The following is a 15,655-nucleotide window of genomic DNA, read 5'->3' on the forward strand; positions in this document are numbered from 1 at the left end:
TAGAGGTCGCTATTCTCCCAGGAAAAGGCTACAAACCAACAAGAAGGGAAGCTCTTCCAGCGGTCACTTGTACCAGCTCTGCAGACTATCTCTATCACCATGAAAAGGCAAAACTACAGGCAGACAAAGATCACAGAGACAACACCTGAGAAGGAGACAGACCTAACTAGTCCTCCTGAAAAAGAATTCAAAATAAAAATCATGAACATGCTGACAGAGATGCAGAAAAAAATGCAAGAGCAATGGGATGAGATGCAGAGAAAAATGCAAGAGCAGTGGGATGAGATGCAGAGAAAAATGCAAGAGCAGTGGGATGAAGTCCGGAAGGAGATCACAGATGTCAGGAAAGAGATCACAGAAGTGAAACAATCCCTGGAAGGATTTATAAGCAGAATGGATAAGATGCAAGAGGCCATTGAAGGAATAGAAGCCAGAGAACAGGAACGTATAGAAGCTGACATAGAGAGAGATAAAAGGATCTCCAGGAATGAAACAACACTAAGAGAAATATGTGACCAATACAAAAGGAAAAACATTCGTATTATAGGGATACCAGAAGAGGAAGAAAGAGGAAAAGGGATAGAAAGTGTCTTTGAAGAAATAATTGCTGAAAACTTCCCCAAACTGGGGGAGGAAATAATCGAACAGACCATGGAATTATACAGAACCCCCAACAGAAAGGATCCAAGGAGGACAACACCAAGACACATAATAATTAAAATGGCAAGGATCAAGGACAAGGAAAGAGTTTTAAAGGCAGCTAGAGAGAAAAAGGTCACCTATAAAGGAAAACCAATCAGGCTAACATCAGACTTCTCAACAGAAACCCTACAGGCCAGAAGAGAATGGCATGATATACTTAATGCAATGAAACAGAAGGGCCTTGAACCAAGGATACTGTATCCAGCACGACTATCATTTAAATATGATGGTGGGATCAAACAATTCCCAGATAAGCAAAAGCTGAGGGAATTTGCTTCCCACAAACCACCTCTACAGGGCATCCTACAGGGACTGCTCTAGATGGGAGCACCCCTAAAAAGAGCACAGAACAAAACACACAACATATGAAGAAGGGAGGAGGAGGAATAAGAAGGGAGAGAAGAAAAGACTCTCCAGACAGTGTATATAACAGCTCAATAAGCGAGCTAAGTTAGGCAGTAAGATACTAAAGAAGCTAACCTTGAACCTTTGGTAACCACGAATCTAAAGCCTGCAATGGCAATAAGTACATATCTTTCAATAGTCACCCTAAATGTAAATGGACTTAATGCACCAATCAAAAGACATAGAGTAATAGAATGGATAAAAAAGCAAGACCCATCTATATGCTGCTTACAAGAAACTCACCTTAAACCCAAAGATAAGCATAGACTAAAAGTCAAGGGATGGAAAAACATATTTCAGGCAAACAACAGTGAGAAGAAAGCAGGGGTTGCAGTACTAATATCAGACAAAATAGACTTCAAAACAAAGAAAGTAACAAGAGATAAAGAAGGCCACTACATAATGATAAAGGGCTTAGTCCAACAAGAGGATATAACCATTCTAAATATATATGCACCCAATACAGGAGCACCAGCATATGTGAAGCAAATACTAACAGAACTAAAGAGGGAAATAGACTGCAATGCATTCATTGTAGGAGACTTCAACACACCACTCACCCCAAAGGATAGATCCACCGGGCAGAAAATAAGTAAAGACACACAGGCACTGAACAACACACTAGAACAGATGGACCTAATAGACATCTATAGAACTTTACATCCAAAAGCAACAGGATATACATTCTTCTCAAGTGCACATGGAACATTCTCCAGAATAGACCACATACTAGCTCACAAAAAGAGCCTCAGTAAATTCCACAATATTGAAATTCTACCAACCAATTTTTCAGACCACAAAGGTATGAAAGTAGAAATAAATTCTACAAAGAAAACAAAAAGGCTCACAAACACATGGAGGCTTAACAACATGCTACTAAATAATCAATGGATCAATGAACAAATCAAAATAGAGATCAAGGAATATATAGAAACAAATGACAACAACAACACTAAGCCCCAACGTCTGTGGGATGCAGCGAAAGCAGTCTTAAGAGGAAAGTATATAGCAATCCAGGCACACTTGAAGAAGGAAGAACAATCCCAAATGAATAGTCTAACATCACAATTATTAAAACTGGAAAAAGAAGAACAAATGAGGCCTAAAGTCAGCAGAAGGAGGGACATAATAAAGATCAGAGAAGAAATAAACAAAATTGAGAAGAATAAAACAATAGCAAAAATCAACGAAACCAAGAGCTGGTTCTTTGAGAAAATAAACAAAATAGATAAGCCTCTAGCCCAACTTATTAAGAGAAAAAGAGAGTCAACACAAATCAACATAATCAGAAATGAGAATGGAAAAATCACGACAGACTCCACAGAAATACAAAGAATTATTAAAGACTACTATGAAAACCTATATGCCAACAAGCTGGAAAACCTAGAAGAAATGGACAACTTCCTAGAAAAATACAACCTCCCAAGACTGACCAAGGAAGAAACACAAAAGTTAAACAAACCAATTACAAGCAAAGAAATTGAAACAGTAATCAAAAAACTACCCAAGAACAAAACCCCGGGGCCGGACGGATTTACCTCGGAATTTTATCAGACACACAGAGAAGACATAATACCCATTCTCCTTAAAGTGTTCCACAAAATAGAAGAAGAGGGAATACTCCCAAACTCATTCTATGAAGCCAACATCACCCTAATACCAAAACCAGGCAAAGACCCCACCAAAAAAGAAAATTACAGACCAATATCCCTGATGAACGTAGATGCAAAAATACTCAATAAAATATTAGCAAACAGAATTCAACAGTATATCAAAAGGATCATACACCATGACCAAGTGGGGTTCATCCCAGGGATGCAAGGATGGTACAACATTCGAAAATCCATCAACATCATCCACCACATCAACAAAAAGAAAGACAAAAACCACATGATCATCTCCATAGATGCTGAAAAAGCATTTGACAAAATTCAACATCCATTCATGATAAAAACTCTCAGCAAAATGGGAATAGAGGGCAAGTACCTCAACATAATAAAGGCCATATATGATAAACCCACAGCCAGCATTATACTGAACAGCGAGAAGCTGAAAGCATTTCCACTGAGATCGGGAACCAGACAGGGATGCCCACTCTCCCCACTGTTATTTAACATAGTACTGGAGGTCCTAGCCACGGCAATCAGACAAAACAAAGAAATACAAGGAATCCAGATTGGTAAAGAAGAAGTTAAACTGTCACTATTTGCAGATGATATGATACTGTACATAAAAAACCCTAAAGACTCCACTCCAAAACTACTAGAACTGATATCGGAATACAGCAAAGTTGCAGGATACAAAATCAACACACAGAAATCTGTAGCTTTCCTATACACTAACAACGAATCAATAGAAAGAGAAATCAGGAAAACAATTCCATTCACCATTGCATCAAAAAGAATAAAATACCTAGGAATAAACCTAACCAAGGAAGTGAAAGACTTATACTCTGAAAACTACAAGTCACTCTTAAGAGAAATTAAAGGGGACACTAATAAATGGAAACTCATCCCATGCTCATGGCTAGGAAGAATTAATATCGTCAAAATGGCCATCCTGCCGAAAGCAATATACAAATTTGATGCAATCCCTCTCAAATTACCAGCAACATTCTTCAATGAATTGGAACAAATAATTCAAAAATTCATATGGAAACACCAAAGACCCCGAATAGCCAAAGCAATCCTGAAAAAGAAGAATAAAGTAGGGGGGATCTCACTCCCCAACTTCAAGCTCTACTACAAAGCCATAGTAATCAAGACAATTTGGTACTGGCACAAGAACAGAGCCACAGACCAGTGGAACAGATTAGAGACCCCAGAAATTAACCCAAACATATATGGTCAATTAATATTTGATAAAGGAGCCATGGACATACAATGGCAAAATGACAGTCTCTTCAACAGATGGTGCTGGCAAAACTGGACAGCTACATGTAGGAGAATGAAACTGGACCATTGTCTAACCCCATATACAAAGGTAAACTCAAAATGGATCAAAGACCTGAATGTAAGTCACGAAACCATTAAACTCTTGGAAAAAAACATAGGCAAAAACCTCTTAGACATAAACATGAGTGATCTCTTCTTGAACATATCTCCCCGGGCAAGGAAAACAACAGCAAAAATGAGCAAGTGGGACTACATTAAGCTGAAAAGCTTCTGTACAGCGAAAGACACCATCAATAGAACAAAAAGGAACCCTACAGTATGGGAGAATATATTTGAAAATGACAGATCTGATAAAGGCTTGACGTCCAGAATATATAAAGAGCTCACACGCCTCAACAAACAAAAAACAAATAACCCAATTAAAAAATGGGCAGAGGAACTGAACAGACAGTTCTCCAAAAAAGAAATACAGATGGCCAAGAGACACATGAAAAGATGCTCCACATCGCTAATTATCAGAGAAATGCAAATTAAAACTACAATGAGGTATCACCTCACACCAGTAAGGATAGCTGCCATCCAAAAGACAAACAACAACAAATGTTGGCGAGGCTGTGGAGAAAGGGGAACCCTCCTACACTGCTGGTGGGAATGTAAATTAGTTCAACCATTGTGGAAAGCAGTATGGAGGTGCATCAAAATGCTCAAAACAGACCTACCATTTGACCCCGGAATTCCACTCCTAGGAATTTACCCTAAGAACGCAGCAATCAAGTTTGAGAAAGACAGATGCACTCCTATGTTTATCGCAGCACTATTTACAATAGCCAAGAATTGGAAGCAACCTAAATGTCCATCTGTAGATGAATGGATAAAGAAGATGTGGTACATATACACAATGGAATACTACTCAGCCATAAGAAGTGGAAAAATCCAACCATTTGCAGCAACATGGATGGAGCTGGAGAGTATTATGCTCAGTGAAATAAGCCAAGCGGAGAAAGAGAAATACCAAATGATTTCACTCATCTGAGGAGTATAGGAACAAAGGAAAAACTGAAGGAACAAAACAGCAGCAGAATTACAGAACCCAAAAATGGACTAACAGGTACCAAAGGGAAAGGAACTGGGGAGGATGGGTGGGCAGGGAGGGATAAGGGGGGGGAAGAAGAAGGGGGGTATTAAGATTAGCATGCATGGGGGGGAGGGAGAAAGGGGAGGGTGGGCTGCACAACACAGAGAGGACAAGTAGTGACTCTACAACATTTTGCTAAGCTGATGGACAGTAACCGTAATGTGGTTGTTAGGGGGGACCTGATATAGGGGAGAGCATAGTAAACATAGTATTCTTCAGGTAAGTGTAGATTAAAAATTTAAAAAAAAAAAAAAAAAAAGAAAGAAAGAAAGAAAAGGGGGATTACTCCTTAACAGGATAAAACTATTGGTAAATCAAAGATCAACGCATGCTTTAAATATCCTTAATGTTGATCACTTAAAGGGTGTCAGATGATCAGCTATGGAGGTACTCTTTTCTGATAATATTCCTTTCTCTTAATTAAAAAAAAAAAAAAAAAAAAAAAGCAGTTACTGTGTGCTGACCTCCAATGAGTTCTGCACAGTGGTATAGAGGGCATGTCAAAGTGTGGGCAAAGGGTCTGTTTGTTTCTAGGCAGAAGATCAAGGCCTAGCTTGGATACCCAGAAAATGAACTAAGATACGATATGAGGAGGAGCTTCCGGCATCAGCACTCTCTGGAGGACTCGTGCCGGGGGATGATCATCAAAAAGCCTCCACAGGGATCTGGACGATGCTGCGGTTGTGGCTGCATCCAGCCCACCGTCTCCTGGACTTGCCATAAGAAGGAGGAGGGAGATGTCTAGGCTGGCATGTGCATACAGTGAGACAACGAATTTGACTGGATCTGTACTGTTGGAACTCAACCAGGAGTTGGGAGGGGTGCAAGTTGTAGCACCCCAAAATCTCATGACTATAGACTATCTATGGTTAAAAGAACATATGGGATGTGAACAGATCCCAGAAATGGGCTGCTTTAATTTGTCTGATGGTTCAAGTACAGTTGGAAAATATCCATCATATCATAGATAAATTTTCACAAATGCCTAGGGTGCCTAAATGGTTTTCTTGGCTTCACTGGAGATGGCTGGTAATTATAGATTTGCTTTGTTTATGTCACCGTATTCCTATTATGTCAATATGTGTGTGCAAATTAGTTAGTAGTTTAAAACCTATACATACTTAAGGTACTATACAAGAAGATATGTCAAAGAAATAATCAATCCTCCCAAGTTTCCTTCATATGCTACATCTATAGCTTTTCTTCTTCCTTCCTAATTACAAACTTTAAATAGAATTCGTGCCTCATATCGAATTTACCGAGTATCATAATTCCTCCAGGTGGTAAAGATACCTCGAGACAAGTGCTGGGCATAGAAGCCACAGGGCATAAATCTGCAAAGAAGTAAAAAGCTAACCTTTGCAAACAATATGGCTTCTCTCTCACTTACCAACTTTACATTTCCCTGTATGGCCCCGGAAGATGACTGGTTAGCCAGAGACGGGTAAGATTCCTCAAGGGAGGAACAACCTAAGACAGGCACAGTCGCAGGGGGGCCATCAGGTGAGAATTTGGGGGTCAACAGAGGTGAGGCTCAGAACCTCACCCCCCCTGCTTTGAGAGAAATCTTCTGCATCCGTGGATGTCTTGCTGCCCTTGTCTAGCCTGGATTAATACTTAGTCCATAGGCACACACCTGATCATCTGATCATCTACATTTGCCTTCTTACAGCACTAAACTATGTTTTCTACCTTTATCTTGCATCTACCTACCACTTCAGCATTTTATTAAAAATAAAAATAATAATAATAATAGGAGAAATGTGGGATCAACATATAAATCAAGTACAAAAATCAAATGAATATTCATATTTGACCTGATGGTTTATAGGTCATATTGCATGATCAAAACCGAAAGTTTCTGTGATGACTGCCCTTGTACTGTTCACCATGTAAGAATTTATTCACTCTGTAAGAATTCGTTCACCATGTAAGAACTTGTTCGTTATGCTTCAGAAGATTGGAGACTGACGAGAATTAGGCTTGAGATGGATTAATGATTGTACATTGAGCATTGACCCCCCTATACTGAATTTTATTGTTGTTAACAACCATTTGATCAATAAATATGAGAGATGCCCTCTCAAAAAAAAAAAAAAAATTATTCTTTTATCTGAAAAAAAAAAAAAAAAAAAAAAAAAAAAAGAATTACAAAAGTATTACACATCTAGTGTGAAAATTTTCTGAGATAGATTTTCTGTATACTGACATGGAAAACAGTACTGATGTATAGTTAAATGAAAAAATGCAAGTTGTAAAACAATAATGCAAAGGATGGTCCCATTCTGGTTTGTATGCTTATGAAAGCATTGAAAATACCCTGGAAGGACATACACCACACTGTTAACATTGGCTGGTTCTGGAGAGAAGGATTTTGGCTGGGGAGCCAAGGAGAGAACATATTTCTGAATTAGTAGGATATTTCACATATTTCTTTTATAGACAAAACTAAAGAAATAAGTAAATGCAATATTAAAAGATTTGTTTTGGTCAGTCTTATTTACTGTACCTCCCCTAGTGCCTGAAGTATCTCCATTTCTGTCTGTTCTCTTCTGATCTGTATCTATGGTCATACCTAGTTTCACACCACTTTACTCAGAGTGCTCATAATATTATGGGGGTTTTTCCATTTAACATTAATTACATGAGAAATGTTTCCATATTATTGTATCATCAGCATCATCACAGACTAACACTTACTATGTACTAGCTACCATGGTACAGACCATCCATATTACAGATGTGGAAACCGAGGCTTAAAAAGATTAATTCGCCAAGCCCTGGCAGCTAATAGGGACAGAAACTAGACTTAAGCCCTGGTTTGTGTGCATCCAACCCCTTACTGGGAACCTTGCCATCCCACTTCCCTCACAGATACCCAGAGGTAAGAAGAATGAGGCAAGTAGGGATGAGGCCAGATGCTGGGTCTTCCTACTTATGTGGCCTTGGACAAGTCACTTCCCCTCTGCTTTATTCACTCACCAATTATTTTACAAGACAAGCATCTGCAAATCACTGAGCTACATGCTGAGGATACAACAATGAATAAAACATGAAACTTGCCCTAAGGAGATTAGAACTTGGCCTGAATTTCTTCCTGCACTGCAAGGATCTACTCCCGGCCCCACCTTGGTCACAGCACAGGGACATGAAATGAAATGAAATGCAATGCAATGAAATGAAATGAAATGAAATGAAATGAAAGATGCAGAGGAGCTTCACAAGTGTACAGCTTCACACGCTGTAAGGATAAGTATTTCTGTAGCTGTTCACGGCTGCGTATTATTTTATCCACTGGATGTTCGAAAATGCTCTCAATCATCTTGCTATTGTGGAGCACTTGGTCCCAATTTGCAGCTATTATCCAGTAAGCTCTGATGGGGATTCATCCAAAGGAAGTTATTCAAAAGAAAAAAAACCCAGATGCACAAAGAAGATGCTGCACAACCTCCCAAAGGACTGAAGGGAGACAAGGCCTTTATCTTAGACTCACGAGGTCTCCACCAGAATTCCTGGCTCCTACAGCCTTCCCCGCCCCTAGCTGCCAACTCCCCCAACCAGCTGAGCCACCCACCACCCAATGGGACATCATAGTGCATTTTCACCTTCCTTGCTCCCAATCCTCCAGGGCCACATGGCTGATGTCTCATTTACAAGGCCACAGTCCGCCCCTCCTTGTGTTTCCTATAGTTGCCAAAGGGACCTTCCCAAACAGTTCTGTCATGACCCATGTGTGGCGCATGCAGACCAAACACATGCAAAGGTTCCCAGAGCCTCAGGCTCCTGTCAAGTGGAAACACCTTAGCCTGACATTTGAGAGAGACTGAAGGGGAGAGAAGTAATGTTTACTGAATCTGTGATGTGCCAGCACTTTGCTAGATCCTTTATGTAACAATCATAACATGGTCTCTATGAGATAGGTGTGTTTATCCACATTTTACAGTTGAGGAAACTGAGGCTCAGAACAGCTAAGTGATGTGCCTGAGGGCATGTGACTAGGACACAGCAGAGCTGTGACTAAAGCTTAGGTCTGGTGAATTCCAGAGCTTTGCCAAAGACCCGAACAGAGCTCTGAGTCACCTCCCTGTGTCCCCAGTCCCTTGTACCACCTGCTCCATGCACAACAGACAACCTGCTCTTCTTCAAAGGTATCTCTTTTACCTTCTCCTCTGACCTGGGGGAGTGGGTACCCTCCCCCATAACTATCAAAATTCCACTTGGCCTTTGGTACCTGGAGCAAAGGCCTTAATCTCCTTGAAGTCCTCCCTTATCAACAAAATAGGAATCCAAGCTTAGCATATGCAACAGCTCACTCTTTACCTTCCTTCTGTCATACCTGTACTTCTCCTGGCTAGACTGTGAGTTTCTTAAGAAGGATCTTCCTCAGAAGCCACATAGGGCCTGCAAGAGGTACTCAGGGAATATTTTTCAAAGTGAACAAAACTTAAGTACAACCTCTGAGAAAAAACTGTGGGCTGCATCTCTACTATAAAGCATGGCAATCAGGAACACGGCTCCAATCCACACTGCCTGCATTTGAATCCTGGCTCCCCCACGACCTACCTTATGTGACCTTGAGTAACTCCCTGTCCCTCACTAAATCTCAGTTCCCTCAGTCTGTAAAATGGGAAGACAAATTCCTACCTCACCAGGTCTTGTTAATTGCATGAGTTGTACAGATAAGCCCTTAAACAGCACCTGGAGTGTAGTAAGTGCTCAATAAATGTTGGCTATTACCATTCCCATTCACAAGCCTCCCACCCACCAAGGAAACAGTTCCAGCCTTCTGCCACCCCACTCGCCTTCCCAAGCTCAGGTCCCCTCTTTACAGTCCCAGCAGTGGCCTTGCATTCCCACCATTGTTTTTTGATCATTTGGGATCTATCAAATGTGGCAGGAGCAAGTGTCAGGGACTGCCAGTCTTCCATGGTAGCCAATGGGAAGCAGAGAGTTGGAGTTGCTGGCCAGGAAGCAGAAGGCCAAGGCCAACCTCTCTCTCAGGGCTTTCCGTCAATACCTCCCTGCCCTTCCCCCCGTGGGACCACAAGAGCACTTGAGACACAGAACCACCCTTGCCTCACCAGACCCAATGTACAGACTGGACAGCCCTGGGCTTCAAGTGTCCAGCTCTGCCAGACACCAGCCTGGTATTCCCAGACACTGCCCCAGGTATAATGTCATGGCAGAGCGGGGCTCTGGACTCACACAGCTCCACACTTTCCAGCTATGGTGACACAAGCCAGGTGACACGACCTCTCTGAGCGTGTTTCTCATCCGTAAAAAAAAAACCAGATAATAACAGCACCTACCTAATGGGGCCGCTGGGAGATAATGCAAAGTATGTATCACTGCACTACCGGGCATACAGTAAGTGCCCCAAAAATGCCATCTTTCTGACTGCACTACTCCAGATAGAGAGTATCCCCTTTTAATGAAAAGGGAGAGGCCCATGGAGAAGCCCACGCTGGAGCTAACACAGAGGTACTCCCTGCCTCAGCTGGTCTAGTCAGCCGACCCTCTCTACTGCCCCCAAGAGGCTCAGGACCCTAACATCCCTGGGCATCCAGCATCTTCTTGGCTGTGTATACTCCCAAGAAGGTCCAGGTCTACCAGCTGCCCATTGCCTCAGCCCTGGCCCACTATCTGTGAGACAGCCTGGCCTTTCCTCCTCATCTTCTGGAGGCAAGGACTAGGAAGCCAATGTAAGCCCCTCCTAAGGATTCTCAGGCTCCAGGCTATAATGCCCAGCCCTTGTCAGAGTCCTGTGGGACAGCCACAGCAACAGGGAAGCAAGCATTTGGGCTACAAGGATCCTAAGCCGAGAGATAGAAGACTTAGGTCCATTAGTGTTGGCTCTCCACTCAGGTGCTGTGTGACCTTGGACAAGTCATTCTTTTTCTCTAGGCCTCACTCAACCTTTCAATATTTACTGAGTGAAGACTAAAGGATGGAGCATTGTTCTCACGAAGGTTCTGTAGAAGCAGCCCTCCATGGAGCTCACAGAGCTGGGCCTCGGGAACTGCCATGTGGCCCGGGAAGGATTTTAACAGGAGTAGTGCCTCTTGCACTGATCTCCAGGACTGCCTTTTGGAGCCCCTCAAGGGTCCGTGCTCTGCACAACACATATACTCTGCATGGGGCCCCTAGGCAGGCATGACCTCAGGCTGGCCAGCAGAAGCCATCTTCATCCCTGCATGGAGCTGGCAGAGCCTCCCTGGGCCACAGTGGCTCAGAGAGGAGGCTGGCACAGGCTGCCTCTGCTGCAGGCTCCATCTGGAGGAATGGGTAGGCAGGCGGGCACACAGCCACCTCTATTCTCCACACCCTTGCCCGGGACAGACAGCAGAAGTCTTCTAGGAGCTTCTGAGTGCACCATTCCCATCCCCAGCTCTCAACCTGGTTCAACTGCTGCTGATTCTGGAAGACTCCTGATGCTGGGAGGTGGAGGAGAGATGCAGCAGCTGGCCACCCCCATGGCCCTGGAGAGGTCCTAAATCCAGCCCTCTTACACTCCCACCTTTGGGTGCAGAAGAGGTGATATACAGATCCAAAAGTAAAGGCAGGAGCTCATGATACTGTCTCCCTCCCACCCCACCCCACAGCCCAAATACATTCTCAGATCTCCTGGGGGAAAGGGAAGGACCACGGCTGGCAGCCAAGAAGGAGACCAATATCCTCAGAACTCCTTCCTAGTCCTGCTCCAGCCCCTCCACACACCCCTAGACCACCCTAGGCCACACTCTGCCAGGAAGTAGCCTCAGCACCTGGTAAGTACCCTGGAGGATGCAGTCACGCGGCCCCCCATGCTTGTCCCCAAGACCACAGCTTCTTGAGCCCTCAGATGTCCCTAAGTGTGAAGATGCCAGACATAACTGGGGCCTGCAAGTCCTCTCCCTCTAACCAGCTGGGGCAGCTTCTGGCCAGTACAAGGCCAGGCCTGAACCACAGAGGTCCTAGGGCTAAGGTCCATCCCCCCAGCTTTGGGAGACTTGGAAGGGTTGTAGGATGGGAAGTGAGCCCAGAGTAGGTAAAGGTCTGTAACCGAGGGTGAGGGTGAGGGTGAGGGTAGGAGTCCCCGCAGCCATCCCAGCCTCCTGGGACTGTCCTTCAGCATCTGACGCCTGGGTGGAGAGATCTGGAGAGCTCTCCGCAGTTTCCACGGAAGCATCAGGGGTCTGTCATGGAGAACAGAGTGGGCCAGTTGGGGGAGCCCAGCACCCAGCAACTGCTCATCCCTACAGCCAGACCAATGCCTGCCCACCCCTCTCAGGCCTTGGGGAGACTGCAGACCCGGGTGGTAGGCAGGAAGAGCAAGGACCTCCGGGATACTGGCCAGGGGGGCAACAGCCTGCAAACTCAGTTCTTCTGGGTCTGGCCTCCAGTCCTCCCCCAGGCTGGAGGCTGGGCCTACACGTACCCAGCCCCCAGGGCCCCCGTGCCACTTGATCCCCCACCACGTGCCTACCTGGGTCTGGGGGTCCCCATCTCGGGCAGGCTGGGCGGGGGCGCCCCTCGTCTCCTGCGGCCGGGCCGATAGGCCGCGGGGCGGGGCAGGCGCGCGGGCCGCGGCGGGCTCTGCGGAGCAGCCTGTTCCGCGACACCCCCGCCCGCTGATGGATGCCGACTGCAGCAGCGGCGGCGGCGGCGGCAGCGGCGGCTCGGCGTGCGCCGGGGGCTGGGCACCGTGCCCACAGCCCCGGGCCTGGCGCCCGACGCACGGCCAGCCCCCGCCCCCGCCCCCGCCCCCGCCCGGCCTCCGCGCCCAGCCCAGGGGCGGCCCCCGCGCGCCTGCCCGCTCCCTCGCGACAGCCCTGCCCCAGCCTCTGCCTCCGCCTCCTCTCGGCCTGTCTCCCTCTCCCTTTCTCCCTCTCAGGCTCCCAGGCCACCTCCGGCCCGGCGCTGCCTCACCCGCAGTCCCGGACCACTGCGGGACCGTGCATCAGGAGCCGGCTCTCGGGCTCCTGCTGCCCCCACCCCGGCCCTGGCCGGCCTTGGCTCTCCTCGCTGGGCCATCCCCTCTTAGGGCTCGGCAGGACAGAGCGAGGGGCTAGGAGATAAGAAGTGGGTAGGACCCCTGACACAGAAAGGGTGACTCGGCCTCAGCGCGCCTCCCAGCCCACGGAGCCTGGATGACCTTGCCTCCCCAGCAGTACAGCAGGGCAGAATCTCCTTGGGCCTCAGGGCTCCTCCCACATCAGCGAGGTGGGCCGTGCAAATGTCCCCTGGGATCCTGTGTGTATGTGTGCATCTGTCCATATGTGCCTCAGTGACAATGACCCTACGTGTAACAGTGGGGACTGCACCCGTCACAGATGTGTTTCTGTTCTGCATGTGTGTGAGCACCCAGGCTCTAGGAAGGTGGTGGAGGGTGGCCGAAGGATCTACGGCACTGAGGTCATGGCTCAAAACCAAACGAAGCCCTGTTCCTCCCTTCCAGCAGCATTAACTCAAAAAGTTGCACCTCCACCTCGCTTAGTCAACAAGCCAGGGCATCAAATGGCAGGGCCTGGGTTCCAGTCCACTGGCTTGGCTAGTACCTTTGAGCAAGCTGCTCTCCCACTCTGGGTCTCAGTTTATGAACAATGAAAGAACGGGTTGGCCATACTATTTCTATGGGTCCTAGCTTATGGAGAAGGTCTGGAGAAGATGGATGATCTTCTATATAACTGCCTAAGATTTCAGCCCATGAGTTCACATTTGCAGTCCACATGACCCCTACTCCTTAACCTCCCTCACCCCCTGTATCCACATCTATTCTTTCATTCTTCAAATAATTCCTGAGTACCTATCATGTGCCAGCCACTGTTCTAGGCCCCATTGAATCTACTGCACTGGAAACCACCGAGGCCCAAACTGGGAGGTAGCCTGGTTGTGAGCTGAGCCATACATTACCCCACGCTGCAGTTTCCCAGGGTCAGCCTCACCAATGGGTCCGTCCCTCAATGTCACTGTCACCAGTATCCATCTCAACTCCCACACCCCAGAGACAGGCAACTCCCTCCCTCCACTCCTCACTCCCAAGGTGCCTGCTCCATCATGCTCCACCCTAGGTCCTAGTACCAAACTCAGGGCCTCCACAGAACAACATCCCTTAGAGAACTGTACCCCTTCTCACCGCCCATACATCACGCCTTCTCTTCTCCAACTTAAACACAATGAATTCCTTTACCAGATGTTCCCAAGACACAGCTTCCAGTCCCTCATGCTCCCTGCTGCCCACTAGGCTCAGCAATGGCCAGAGAGCCAAAGGAAGCCAGCCCCTCCCAGTCCTAGTGAACGTGCTCTTCCTTCAGTCCCAGCTGGCAAGACTGACAGATCAGCACACAGCTAATTCACAGAAGGACCAGAGTCCTGCTGGGCAGACTTCCTTAAAGATGTCCTCCTTGCCTTGGGACTTTTCAATCCCCAGCCTCCCAAATTCAGTTCCTCCCAGGAACTTCCCAGGCCCTCAGGGCACGGCCTTGGGCAAGTCACTTTGCCAAGGTTTGAGTTCAGTTCACTATGTATTTATTCAAATGAATGAGCGAAGGATCAGTAAAACCTAGCAGTTACACCAGATGAACTTATTGTTTGTTATGCGTATCTTAACGCACAAAGATTCTTTCTTTCCAGGATTTTTATTTCAAACTGATTCTCACTGAGCTGCATGGTCAAAGCCCTCCATTCCTAGTTCAACTCTCCTTCCCTAGATCCTTCTCCCCTCCCTTCCTTCCCCCAGGCAGGAGCCCTCCCCTTTTGTCTCCTCCCATCCCCTGGGGCACAGCCACTTTCCCACCCTCCTCAGCTAGATGCAGACTCTCACTTTCCCAGAAGAATCCTGGCTACATTCCACCGACCCAGGCAGGACGTTCCCAGACATCATTCTGGATTTATACCCAAAGGGCCCAGCTCCCTCCAGGTCAGTGGAACCACACAGAACACTGGGACACTTCTACTGCTACCATTATTTATTTCTCTTATTATTACTGACTAACAATTCTACTATCACTTTCCAGTCTGCAAAGTACTTTAATGTGTGATCTTCACATCTGGTGAGATAATATCATCCCCCATTTTATAAACAAGCAGGCTGAGGCCCAGAGTGATGAGTGGCCTGTCCAAGGTCACAGTAACACTGGCTCTCTGCACCAGACACTTGGTACTTTACCCAGGTAAGTCCGGGCTGGAGGAACTCTCTGAACACACAGTCCCTTCCAGGCATCAGCTGACATTACTACTCCAGTTATTTGGATGCCTTCATTCCCCAGGCAGGGAAACTGAGGCACTGGGACAGGACCCAACCCGGGGGCACATCTCATGAAGAAAGCAACCATGGAGAAATGCTAGGAGCCCAGGTGGAGGGAGAGAAGCCAGAGAGCAAAGACGGTCTTCAGTTCCCTTAGTTCTAACTTCTGCTTTCCACCCTGACTTCTTCCTGTGTTACTTGGGCAGATTATTTGACCTCTCTGAGGCTCTGTTTTGTCACCTATAAAATGCGAGAACTTTCTTCTGCCCTACTTCTGTTACTTGGCTTCTGTGA

At 46.3% G+C, this 15,655-nt stretch overlaps 1 protein-coding gene across 20 annotated transcripts in view; it reads right to left on the reverse strand.

Moving 5' to 3' along the window:
- Nucleotides 1–15,655, reverse strand: part of EPB41L1 (erythrocyte membrane protein band 4.1 like 1) — a 156,007-nt gene that overhangs the window by 60,213 nt on the left and 80,139 nt on the right. The window contains exon 1 of one of the 20 annotated variants that reach the window (XM_037012732.2): nt 12,602–12,854. The exons of the other annotated variants lie outside the window; for them this stretch is intronic. The gene's annotated coding sequence lies outside the window, so the exon portion shown is untranslated. Of the gene's footprint in view, nt 1–12,601; nt 12,855–15,655 lie in introns of those variants that run through there. 20 annotated transcript variants of the gene reach the window in all.

Source organism: Manis javanica, chromosome 5 (genome assembly GCF_040802235.1).
Source record: "Manis javanica isolate MJ-LG chromosome 5, MJ_LKY, whole genome shotgun sequence".
In the NCBI taxonomy this organism is placed as follows: Eukaryota; Metazoa; Chordata; class Mammalia; order Pholidota; family Manidae; genus Manis; species Manis javanica.